Raw genomic sequence first — 13,340 nt, forward strand, 5'->3', positions numbered from 1 at the left:
CATGAAACCAAGAGTCAGATACTTAACCAACTGAGCCACCCAGGTGCCCTCTGAAACATTAATTTTTACACAAATCTAAGTTTCCCTGCTTTTGACCTCTCATTACAGAAGAACTAAAGATATCTGGGTCTGTTAGTAAACATGTCTAGTGTCACATGGAAAAATTGTGTTCTGGGGAAATGTGTTTACAAGAAATTGTTAAATGTATTCATAAATTTGCCAATCTAAAGAATGCTGGTGTTACATTCACAACTGCTTGCCTTTTAGTTTTCACTAGAAATTAAGGTTTCTAGGGGTTAAGAATTCTAATTAATATATGTAATTAAAGTTACTAGAACTAATAAAGCAAACAACTGTATGCAAGGAAAGTCGGATATGTTTTTGGCTAAGAGAAGGTATGAAGTATGAAGATGCATTTTTGTTAAGGAAAAAGAAAGTAAAGAAATCCTAAAACACACACACACACACACACACACACACACACACACACACCTGGTCATTTCATAATGGGAAAGAGGAAAATAAATGACAAATATCAAACTCCCCAAATCAAATTATTTTTTTAAGTTTTATTTATTTATTTTCAGAGAGACAGCATGAGGAGGGAGGGGCAGAGAGAGAATCCCAAGCAGGCTCCATGTTGTCAGTGCAGAGCCATACACAGGGCTCAATTTCATGACCTGTGAGATCATGACCTGAGGTGAAATCAAGAGTTGGACGCTTAACTGACTGAGCCACCCAGGCGCCTCCCAAAAATTTTAAATGAAAATTTTTTATTCGGAAGAACCTTTGGGATTTTCTAATGGGCACCTGGAACATCTCAAAAGATTTGTTCTCTCTCTGTATAAAAAAGACATTAAGGAGCACCTAAGTAGCTCAGTCAGTTAAGCCTCTGAGTCTTGATCTTGATTCAGGTTATAGTTATATGGTTCATGGGTTTGAGCCCTGCATTGGGCTCTCACCTACAGTCTGGAGGCTGCTTGGGATTCTCTCTCTGTTCCTTCCCCCCCTCACATGAGTGTGCATATGCATGTGCACCCGTTTTCTCTCTCAAAATAAATAAACATTAAAAAAAAAGACATTAAAAAAAGAGGGTGCTTGGATGGCTCAGTAAGTCGAGTGTCTCACTCTTGATTTTGAACCAGGTCATTCTCTCAGGGTCATGAGACTGAGCCCTGCTTCTGGCTCTGTGCTAAGCAAAGAGCCTGCTTAAGATTCTCTCTCTCCCTCTGCCCCTCTACCCTGCTTGTGCTCTCTCTTTCTCTAAAAAAAAATAAGTAAGTAAAACATTAAAAATTAAAAAATCGTCTGGGTGTCTCAGTTGGTTAAGCATCTGACTCTTGATCTCAGCTCAGGTCATGATCTCATGGTTTGTGAGTTTGAGCCCCATGCCAGGCTCTGCACTGATGGTGAAGAGCCTGCTTGGGATTCTGTTTCTCCCTCTCTCTACCCTTCCCCCACTCATGTTTGCTTGCTCTCTCTCTCTCAAAATAAATAAATAAACTTTAAAAAAATAATAGAAAAAGACATTAAAGGAATTAGGCTTATTTGATGTGTTAAATTACATGGAAGTATGCCAAGTAAGAAATAATGCTAAACTTTCTTTATGGATACTTTTGTATGGATATATGTTACTAATAAGTATTCCAGAAATTATATGAAATTCCTAAAAGTCCAATTATCAGTCATAATTCTAGTTATCATCTTAACATGTTGCATATCACAGAAATAACCAAATTTCCTTATCAATTTCATTAAACAGGACTCTCATCAGACTTTTAACTATAGGCATTTTTTTCAAAATACATGTTTTTTTATGTTTTTTAATTTATTTTTGAGAGACAGTGCAAGCAGGGGAGGGGCAGCGAGAGAGAGAGAGAGAGAGAGAGAGACAGAGACAGAGATACACAGAATCTAAAGCAGGCTCCAGGCTCTGAGCTGTCAGCACAGAGCCCGAAGCAGGACTCGAACCCACAAACCCTGAGATCATGACCTGAGCTGATGCTGGACACTTAACTGACTAAGCTACCCAGGTGCCCCAACTATAGGCATTTTTTAATGTTTATTTTGGGGAGAGAGAGAGAGCGAAAGAGAGAGCAGGAAAGGGGAAGAGAGAGAGGGGGCAGAGGCTCTTAAGCGGTCTCTGAGCTGATAGCAGAGAGTCTGATGTGGGGTTCAAACTCACAAATTGAGAGATCATGACCTGAGCTGAAGTTGAACACTTAACCTACCTAGCCACCCAGGCACCCCTTAACTATGGGCATTTTTACATCTTTTTTCATTTACAGGCAGTTATTGTTTTACTCCGATCTTTTGCAAAAGTGTCTCATCTTCAAGGAATTTCATGGAAAGGACTCTGACAAGTACAGGTTTCTGATAACTTTCAGATCATACCACTGAACAAGGTAAGAACTTACAGAACTCTTATGAAAAACTGGAATCATAAAACTGTAACAAAGCATCAAGATCAAGAATTAATTACATATGGGCACACGTGGGTGGCTCAGTCAGTTAAGCATCCAACTCTTGATTTCAGCTCAGGTCATTCATTAATTAATTGGCTCTGTGCCTACAGCATGGAGGCTGCTTGGGATGTCTCTCTTCCTCTCTCTCTGCCCCTACCCTGCTTGTGCGCTCTCTCCCTCTCTCTCTCTCAAAATAAATAAATTTGAAAAATATTCTACAACATTATCCAAATTTGAACAGATTGCTAAACTCCTGCAAATCACTAGCCTGTTTTCATGGCTGGACATTTCAAGTTTGGGACAACAGCTGTGGACTGGATTTCAAACTATTGCCTGTATAGTTATTAAAGCATTTGCTACTATAAGCCTATTTAGATGTGCAATTTCTGGGTTACAAGGTGCCCTACCCCTGACTTTTAGTATGCCATTAATCTCACCATTGCCTCTGATACCTCAGTATCACAGGGTAGATTATAACGTAAACCTCCACAGTGGGTTGTTCTTTTTTGCAGCCTAAATGCCTGACTTAGCTTTGATTACTGAGACATCCACTTCAAGGACAGCCTTCTTCAACAAACACATTGCCAGCCACGTGGGCTAGATAAAGAGCTAGACCACCTCCCTGCCCACTAAAGCTCTTTTGTTTCAGAGATCTTGGTTGATTTCCATGGACCACTTGGGCCACTTGTTGTTTCTCTTCTCGCACTTTAAATTTCCACTCCAATTTATTTATTTTAAGTAGACTCCATACCCAACATGGGGCTTGAACCCACAAGCCTGAGAATAAGAGTCGCATGCTCTACCAACTGAGCCAGCCAGGTGCACCCTGCTTTTATGTTTTAAATTCACCAATAAAGGGTGAAACTATGAAACCCTAGGCCCCCCACCATGACCCCAATAAAAGCAGAACCCCAGGCCCCTGTGTTCTCTCCACCCATGACCTCACTGTGTGACCCCAGGTATGCTGTGTAATTTCCAGGTTCTGTAAGTAATAAATCTTTATTTTTTTCAAAGTTTCCTGATGGTTATTGCTGAAAGGCATCTTACATTCATAATAGGAAGCACAAGGGTCAAGGCCAGTCCAACCACAGCACTGCTTCTTGATAAGCTGGGACTGGTATAAGAAACCCCTCCATATCCTGGGGAACCTTTCCTTACTTCACTGTGGCCTCTGCCCAGATATCACCTTGTAGATCTTTCCTACATAAAATAACCCCTGCTGGCTCAGTCAGTTAAGCGTCCAACTCTTGATTTCAGCTCAGCTTATGATTTCACAGTTCAAAATAAATAAACTTAAATAAAATAAAATAGCCCCTCCTCTACCATTCTCTATTCCCTTACCCTGCTTCATCTCTCCAGCACATCATCACCATGGATTCCTTCACTTGTTTTCTCTCATCTCCTGTCCCTTACTAGAATGTTAGCTCTGTGAGAGCAAGGAGTTTGTCTTGTTCACTGTTGCAGCCCTAGCACTTGGAACCGCCTAGCACATAGTAGATACTCAGTGAATCTTGAACTGATTAACTTTTTAATTCTTATTTATTCTTAGAGAGACAAAGAGAGAGAGAGAGAGAGAGAGAGAGCAAGGGAGGGGCAGAGAAAGAGGGAGAGAGAGAATCCCAAGCAGGCTCTGTATTGTCAGCACAGAGCCCAGCACAGGGCTTAAATTCATGACTTGTGAGATCATGACCTGAGCCAAGATCAAGAGTTGCTGCTTATGGGACGCCTGGGTGGCTCAGTCGGTTAAGCATCTGACTTCGGCTCAGTCATGATCTCATGTTGGTGGGTTCGAGCCCCGTGTCGGGCTCTGTGCTGAATGCTTGATCGGAGCCTAGAGCCTGCTTCAGATTCTGTGTCTCCTTCTCTCTCTGACCCTCCCGGCTCACGCTTTGTCTCACTCTATCACTCCAAAAATAAATAAATATAAAAAGAAAAATGTTGCTGTTTGACTGAGTCACCCAGGCACCCCCTTGAACTGATTTATTGAATGAATCCCTAGTACCACCTTGCTGGTCAAGGCACCATTGTCCCAGGCCTGGAGTCTTGAAGTCTACCTGATCCACCCACCTGCCCACACCCACTCCCTTCTGCCCACATCAGCCAGGAGATCTTTCAAAACTGCCAGTTGAATCATGTCACTCCTCAGATTAAAACTCTTCAATGATCAAATAATCTGATCATCCCTTGCAGTGATGAGGAAGTCTGTGGGGAAATCGTTTGTTAATTCTGTAGAATTAACTGTTATTTGACTGTACTAAGATGATAAGCCAGGGGTGCCTGGGTGCCTCAGCTGGTTAAGTGTCCGACTTCAGCCTAGGTCATGATCTTGCAGTTCCTGACTTTGAGCCCTGTGTCAGGCTCTGTGCTGACAGCTCAGAGCCTGGAGCCTGTCTTCAGATGTTGTGTCTCCATCTCTCTCTGCCCCTCTCCCATTCATGCTCTGTCTGTCTCTCTCTCTCTTTCTCAAACATAAATAAACATTTTAAAAAAGATGATAAGCCAAATTATTTCTCAGAGTCTAGAAAAGGCAACACTAACTATCACAGTATTACCAGTTGTCCTTTGCCGCATTATCTCCTAGCTTTGTGGGTTATTGTTGCAGGTAAGGTGGGATGTTAAAAATAGAGGGAGGACAGTGTGATGAGGACATTTGCATACTGTCAAAGTATTTTCCCCACAAAATACTGATTACTCACAAAGGGAAAACTAATAACTACATAGAGAGAAACCACCTTAACCAAATGACTGCTAGCACATATTGCAAATGACATATTGCACATCACATACCCCTTGATATGATACACGCAGAAAGGGCCATCACTTCTCTGATTTTCTGGCCAAAATGTGCTTTAGTCATATAAGATGCCAACATTTGGGGAGCATGGATGAAAAGTATATGGGAACTCTCTTTACTACTTTTGTACTTTTTTTTTTAGAAGTCAAAGATTATTCCAAAATGCAAAGTTAAAAAATCAAAGAGATTTATTGGCTTAATAGCTATCTTATTATATTTCAAGATTTTTATGAGTCAGGACTCTGGGCAAGACTCAGATGAATAATCCTTCTGCTCCATGTGGCAGTGGCTAGGGTCACTTGGTAGTGTTCAGTTTATGTCTGGGCTGGTCTTGAACATCCAAGATGGTTTTACTCATGTGCTTGGCACTTGGGCAGGGGTTGCTGGGAGGCCATCCTTCCTAGGACCCCTCTTTTCCATGTAGTCCACGGGCTTCTCAATGTGGCCCCTCCAGCAGGGTAGTCAGTCTCCTAGCACGGTGGCTCAGGGATCTAAGATCCAATCTACCAAGAGATAGGAAATAGAAGCTGCTAGTCTCTGCCTCAGTCAGTTTGGGCTGCTGTAACAGAATGTCATAGACATGGTAGAGAGCAGAAAGAAGCAAGCTTTCTAAATAACTCTTATAAGGGCATTAATCCCATCGAACCCTAATCACTTCCCAAAGGTCCTGCCTCCCAATATCATCTCATGGTGGGGGGCAGGTAAGGGTTCAACATATGAATGTTGTGAAAGACAAAAACATTCAGTCCTTAATAATCTCTATGGCCTGGAGCTAGAAACTGGCAAAACATCAGTTTTACCATATTCTACTGGTCAGAGCAGTCACAGAACCTGTCACATTTGAGAGGAAGGGTCAAAGACCTCATTTGTCAATAGTCAAAGAATTTGTACCCATCTTTAACCCCTCCTCATGGGAAAGGGTTTTTTCCCCTCCATTGCACAGGATTATATTAATCATAACCTTTGTTTCTTGGCATGCTCTCAGCATTGGTCCAGGCATGACTGCCTTTATTTATTTACGTCTTTGCTTAGCTTTTTTCAAAAAAGCAATGGAAATCTTATGTTTTCCCTTTCTGCATCATTTATGATTTGTACACCTGCTTGATAACATGGCTAGGAAGAACTTCTGATGAAAAATCTAAACTTATCTCTAGTCGGAATGGGGTAACATGATACTTTTCTTTCTAAAATATTACATTTCCTTTATTTGCATTATTTGACAAAACTTAGTAGAACAGAAAAAAATTGTACAGTCTAAGAGGCTTCTAGGGAGAGAAGCTCTGCAGGCTGTTCTCAAAAGTAAACATAGAATGTGGTTTCTCAGCTAAATTTCCTAGTAATAAGGCAACAAAATGAGACCATGCGTCTGGAGATAGCATTAGAGTGAAAAAAGCATGGGCTTTGTAACTAAATCAGCTTGGGTTGAATCTTGACTCTTCTATTTTTTAGCTGTTTGAAAATTCACCTAACTCCCAAGGCCTCAGTTTCCTCATCTGTATGTTGGGAGTAATAAAATTGACATCGCAGTGTGTTGTGGGAGTTGCAGACACAACAATGTAAGTAAAGCATCCACTGTTCTAACTAGAGTAGAGTAGGTCTCAACCTATGATGACTGGTGTGATTATGTAATTCGTGTCTAGTAGGCTACAAAATGGTTTCATTTACACCTTCAAACTTCTCCTAACAGAAAGAAAACAGATACATGCCCCAATTTAGGGAGTGAAGGTACCAAGACCAGCAGCACAGTGAAGAGCGCAAGCTGGTTCCCAGGCTGGCTCAACAGTGCTGCTGACCATGATCTGGTACTCGGCAGTTATGGAGCCCAGAGCGGGCACATGGGGCAAAGTGAGCATCTCATAACCAGACTCTGACCTTGTCATCCTAGATGTGCTGCAGCAGGACCATGTGTTGAGACCAGACTGAAACCACAGACCTTGCCCCGGGAGAGGCATTCCACTAATTGAGTAAGTGATGATAGGATTTGGAGGTTTTCCCAAAATCATAATGGGGAAACATCAATATGCATTATAAAAAAAAAACAGAGGCAATACCATCTGTCTTCTTGCTAGCAGCAACTTTCCTGTCTGCAATAATGTTTGAGAAATAGACTAAGGGTCAAGCACCTTTGACTTGAAAACAAATGAACTTTTCTTCCTTAACTTTATGTTTCTTAAAGATTTTATTTTGGAGTAATCTCTGTATCCAGCATGGGGCTGAAACTTAAAACTCTGGGATCAAGAGTTACGTGTTCTACCAACTGAGCCAGCCAGGTGCCTCCTTTCTTAACTTTCTTTATAATGGTTAAAGTAAGGGTTTTTTTTTTTTCTGCCATAGAGAGCATTTTAATTAATTTCAGATCATACAAGGCATAAAAGAAGTACTTGAAGTTTATGCTATTGGCTGTGACAATAATACTTAAGTGTGTAAGTGTAGAAAACTTGGCTTCATGAGGCTTTCGTTTGTTTTGTCAAAAGCATAAATGTATAATAAGCGTCCAACTCTTTTTTTTCCCCTAACATTTATTTATTTTTGAAAGACAGAGAGACAGAGAAAGAGCAGAGAGAGGGGGGAGACACAGAATCCAAAGCAGGCTCCAGGCTCCAAGCTGTCAGCACAGAGCCCGACGCGAGGCTTGAACCCATGAACCACGAGATCATGACTTGAGCTGAAGTTGGCTGCTTAACTGACTGAGCCAGCCAGAAGCCCCAATAAGTGTCCAACTCTTGATTTCAGCTCAGGTCATGATCTCATGGTTGTTGAAATCAAGCCTCACCTTAGGCTCTGCACAGACAGTGTAGAACCTGCTTGGGATTCTCTCTCTCCTTCTCTCTCTGTCTCTCCCCCACTCGTGTGCACATGTACTCTGTCTCTCTTTCTCTTGCTCTCAAAATACATACATAGACTTAAAAAAACACACACACAAATGTATAGTGAAACTACCCCAAAAAGGCAAAGTGTAGAACAGTATGCTATATTTGTGCACAAAAATGGAACCTACAGTTGATACTGGACAATGCAGGGGTTAGGAATGCTGACACTCCCTACCTCACTGTGCAGTTGAAAATCTGCATGTTAGGGGCACCTGGGTGACTCAGTTTGGGTGTCCAACTTTGGCTCAGGTCATGATCTCATGGTTCTTGAGTTCGAGCCCCACGTTGGATCTGTGCTGACAGCTCAGAGCCTGGAGCCTGCTTCAGATTCTGTGTCTCCCTCTCTCTCTGCCCTTTCCCTGCTCTTTTTCTTTCTCTCTCAAAAATAAACATTTAAAAAAATTAGAAAAGAAAAGAAAGGAAAATCTGCATGTGACTTTTGACTCCCCTAAAACCTAACTACTAATAGTCTGCTGTTGACCGGAAGCCTTACCAGTAACATAAACAGTTGATTAACACATAATTTGTATGTTATGTGTATTGTATGCTACATTCATACAATAAAGTAAGCTAGAGAAAAGAAAATGTTATTAAGAAAATGCATTTACAGTACTGTACTGTTTATCTGAAAAAAATCTGTGTATAGGTGGACCTGTGCAGTTCAAACCCATGTTGTCCGAGGGGTCAACTGCATATGACATAAATGCACAGGATTTCTCTGGTAGTATTACCCAAGGACCTAGGACTAACGGTGGCCTCATGTTCACCTTTCTGCAAACACATCTATAGTATCCATAACTAATACATAGCATTATTTTATAAATACCTTTGTTACTGAAATTTACATAATGGTATCAAATCAGAAGCATCATTCTGTATTTTATCTCTCCATTCATTTTATATATATACATATACATATATATATGCAAACATATGTTATATTTAAATAAGGTATATACTCACATGGTTCAAAAAATCAAAACAGCATAGAAAGGTTTATAGAAGAAAGTCTCAGGGCACCTGGCTGGCCCCATTGGAAGAGCATGAGACTCTTGATCTTGGGGTTATGAGTTCAAGCCCCATGTTAGGTGCAGAGATTATTAAAAAAAATTAATAAACTTAAAAAATTTTTTTAAATAGAAGAAAGTCTCATGCCTAATCCTGTGTCATCCCATCAAGCAACTACTTAAAATAATTCTTCTACATTTCCAGAATTTTCTTATGCAAGTATATACATTCTTCCTCTTCCTTGTTTACATAAAAGATTGCATTCTACTGACACCTTTCTGCACCTTCCTTCTTTCACTTAACAATATACTTGGAGGTTTTTCCATATCTGTACACCAAGAGCTTTCTCAATCTTTTATACCAGGTTAAATCCCATTGGGTGGACCATAATTTATTTACCTGGCCTCTCACTGAAAAACAGTTGAGCTATTTCCGAGACAGCCTGCCTACACCTCCTGACTAAGATACTCAAGAAGCAGTCCAGGTGGACTAAAAGGGAGTGGAGAGGAGGAGGGAGACACTGTACCTCCCAGGTGGGCTGAGGGCAGAGGCAAGGTCCGGCTTTGAGGAAAAGTGGGGAGGGAGGGGGAAGGAAAGGCGAAGGCTTTCCCAGTTTTCCTGGGGTCTGTTTTGTCTGCTGAATTTTCCTCTGGTAGCTGCCATCACCCATTGCTCTGGCTCCAGTCCATCCTCCAAGTGCCTTACTGTTCACTTTCCCCTAGTTCTAGGCCTGGCTCCACCAGGGTAACTTCCCAAGACCCCTGTGTGGTGGGGAGGGGTTGTTGAGGTGTGAGAAACCAGACTGATTCTCTGAGCCTGTACCCTAATGGCTCTCCACATTGCACTCCCAACATCCCACAACTCCCATGTCACCAGGTCCAGGACCGTAAGCAGTAACTGAAGGGCTCAGTGACCTTCGACTGGCCCTAGGTCAGCATCCCTCTCTGCCCACTGGCAGTCTCCAGGGGCCTGAACCTAGGCTGCCTTGGGCTGGTGGGGGAAGGGCCTCAGGTATTCCTTCCTCTCACTCCTCACCCTCATCAGCAGACCACTTCCTGTGGTTCCTGTTGTGCAGATCTGAGAAGATTTCCCAAGCTGGCAGGACCCTCAGACTGTGGATGAAATACTACCAGTGAAATACAGAAAGATATGTCCAGAGAAGGGTGGTGGCTCCCACCAAGGTCATAGAGCAAGCTAGCATTGGAGCCCCTTGGAAGGGGGCCTGTGGGTCTTGCCTTCTGGTCTAGGCCTCTACATCGGCCTTGTTGTTTGGCTCTGGTGTCCTGAGGGATAAGCTGGGTGAGGAGGCAGAAGATCTGGGCTTGGCAGGGAGACAAGAAACTTGGTGGAAAGTCTCATGACTACTGCTTTTCTCTCAGGCTGTGTCCATGTCTGACTATGGCTTCCTGGCAGGAATGGATGGACATGGCCTGACAGATGACACAACTGCTGCTTCTGGTTTTGTGGCTACCATGTGGGGTGCCCAGCCAAGGACTCCAGGGGCCAGGACAGACCTGCTTAATGTCTTCATGGATGCCAAGCACCACAAGACAAAGCCAGGCCCCAAGGATTAGCTCCAGGTGAGGATGGAGTGGGGTCAAGGGTTGGGGAGAAAGAGGACCCTAAAAATGGAAGAGGTTGGGAAATGGGAAGATCAGCTTTGGGAAGCAATGGAGTCAAGAGGGTGGCTGAGGTGATCCCCAGAAGGCCACCAAATTTACTATAATGAGGGGACCATTTTCTGGCACCCACTATGGGCCAAATGCTTTCCTCATGCCTTGTCAATGAATATGCCCAAAGGGCCTAATTGGTAGGTGGATGATTGCTATTCACACAGATGAGGAAACAGGAAATGAAACCCAGAGAGGGCACGGGTACATGTGGGAATCGAGAGGCTAGTCATTAGCAGGGCTTAGGACAGAGTCAGGCAGTGCCTTTGAGACTACAGAGCTCAAAGACAAGGTACAGGGGAGTCAGGTCCCTCAAAGTCACAGTGCGGCAAACACATATGAAAGACCAGGTCCTTCACCCCTATTAAGTCCTGAAGAGATAGTGACAAATCAGATAATGCTGGGAAGACTTCCTAGGAAAGGTGCCATCAGCCTTGGCCTTGAAGGATGAGTAAGAGTTTTCCAGGAAGACAAAGGAGGAAAGGGCAGCCTAGCCGAGAACAGCTTGTGCACGGGTGGCAGGGTGATGGCACGAGCTGTGGCAAGCACAGTGAGACAAGAGCCAAGGATGCTGTTGCCCTCAGAGAAGGGGAAGCAAGGGACCCCCTCTTATAGGTAAAGCCCCCAAAGCCGCTTAGGGAACCTGAGTCTGAGGTTGAACTCCAGGCTTGTGAGAGATGCTGGTATTTCATTCTCCCCGGTCTACAACTCTGCTCCCTACAAGGTCTCACATTGCTAGCTATTCCCAGGGAAAGGCGGCGTAGACTGACCCAGGGGCTGGAAGTGAAGGGCAGGAAGCCCAGAGCCCGTGACTTCTGAGTCATTTCTGATGTATCATTTGCTTTGAGTGTGCATGCGTGCACTAAAATATGAGTGACATAAAATTTGCCATTTTAAGACTTTCTAAGGATCCAGTTCAGTGGCATTAAATCCAGGCCGATTGTCGGGCGGCCACCACCACCCAACTCCAGAACGTTTCATCTTCCAAAACTGAAAGGCTGCCCACCACGTTATTTTCGGAACCTTTTAAGTTCTAGAGGGTGCTTTGAAGAACCCCCTGGAGCACTTCTTTTTCTCCAAGAAATGGCACATAGACTTTTGTGGGAGACAGATGATTATATAATTCTGAGAGACAGGGGCTACACTGAGGGTTCCTATTTATGCTGAGCCCCCACTATAAGCCAGCAAGGGCTTTTCATTATAATAATTAACTCTTGTGGAGGCAGAAACCACTGACTGTGGTGAACAGGTCAGGGATAAGATACATGGATTTTTGCCAGGCATCCGAGAGTTGGGGGGCATCAGAGGAGGAATGTTCATGAAGTTAGGGAGGGCCCGAAGCATGTGCTGTGTCAGCGGTGCTGGGAGTGGGCTGGGCTGCTGGAGAAGGGTAGGTTTGGTTCTACCCTCGTAGATTTGCCTGAGTTTCTCTTGAGTGCCCAGATCTGTCACATCTCCCCTGTCACTTGGATGGGGGGGTGCTGGAATTCATCTCAGAGATTTTAAGCTATAGGCTCATAATCACTCAGCTCTGGAGGCCCAGCTTTGAAGGATTTCTCCGGAGAAAACTTCACCACTTCTGCTGTCTTATCTGCCTTGAATTGACCTTTCTGGGATTGTCTCCCACATGGGGTCAGGTCCACACTGGGGTTCATGGGCAAGACATTACCCCTCTGTTCCCCACTGCTTTCTGAACCTTTTTGAAGTCCCCGAACCTGGGATTCCAGACCAGAGGAGAGCCAGATCAGCCCCCTTCATCTCCACCCTGACCACAGCTTGAAGCCAGACTTTTCTCCCTGACCCCTGTCCTGAGTTAAAATCTTGATCCCACCATTTTCTAGAGATGCAGCTTATGTAAACTGACCAAGTTGAAGTAATGGCATTTTCATTAGATTGTTGAAAGGCATAAAGTGCAAAAGCCTCAGGGACTTTGCACTTGTTGTTTTCTGTGCCTATAATGATCTGTATCTTCCCCCAGCTGGGGACTAAAACCATAAGCTCTATAAAGGTAGAGATTTGATCTGTTTTGTTTACTGCTATATTCTCAGCACCTAGCACAATGCCTGATTGATAGTAAGCATTCAGTTAATATTGGCTGGATGCAGAATGAGTAAATAACCTGAATCATGTGAAATCACTTTGTAAACTGTTTAGAGCTGTAAAAATATATGCTCCCCCAGACAGTGGTTCCCAGGCCTCCCACAACCCCTGTTTTACTCTCTGTTAAAAGTTCTGTTATAACTACCCCCAAGGACCCGGCATAGAGGCACCCCCTCCCCCCCAGCAAGCGTTCCTCTGAGTGCCTACCTGGGGCTGAGGAGCAGAATATGGAGGAGACAGCTGTGGGGGGGGGGGGGAAGGGGGAGGCATGTGGTCCAGTGTCTTCTCCACCCAGTGCACCCCCTGGAAGAAGAGCGCCTGCTGCTCACTCAACACCAGCCAGCAGCTGCACCAGGACCCCTCCCTCCTGTACAACTTTAACCTGGACCACTGCGGCAAGATGGAGCCCGCCTGCAGGCGCCACTTCGTTCAG

At 43.8% G+C, this 13,340-nt stretch overlaps 1 long non-coding RNA gene, 1 other non-coding gene and 1 pseudogene across 2 annotated transcripts in view; 1 reads left to right on the plus strand and 2 right to left on the minus strand.

The window, feature by feature from the left end:
- Window positions 1-3,213: 3,213 nt before the first annotated feature.
- On the minus strand, window positions 3,214-3,286 carry TRNAK-CUU. The gene has a single exon. It is a non-coding gene; the product is annotated as a tRNA-Lys (tRNA).
- Window positions 3,287-5,736: 2,450 nt separating this feature from the next.
- The window catches only part of LOC115271646, a 13,420-nt gene continuing 5,816 nt past the window's right edge, over window positions 5,737-13,340 (minus strand). The window contains exon 3 of the long non-coding RNA XR_003900033.1: window positions 5,737-5,762. This is a non-coding gene — a long non-coding RNA (uncharacterized LOC115271646). The remainder of the gene's footprint in view (window positions 5,763-13,340) is intronic.
- LOC115271645 overlaps window positions 10,551-13,340 on the plus strand; it is a 3,540-nt pseudogene continuing 750 nt past the window's right edge.

Source organism: Suricata suricatta, chromosome 11 (assembly GCF_006229205.1).
Source record: "Suricata suricatta isolate VVHF042 chromosome 11, meerkat_22Aug2017_6uvM2_HiC, whole genome shotgun sequence".
NCBI classification, from domain to species: Eukaryota; Metazoa; Chordata; class Mammalia; order Carnivora; family Herpestidae; genus Suricata; species Suricata suricatta.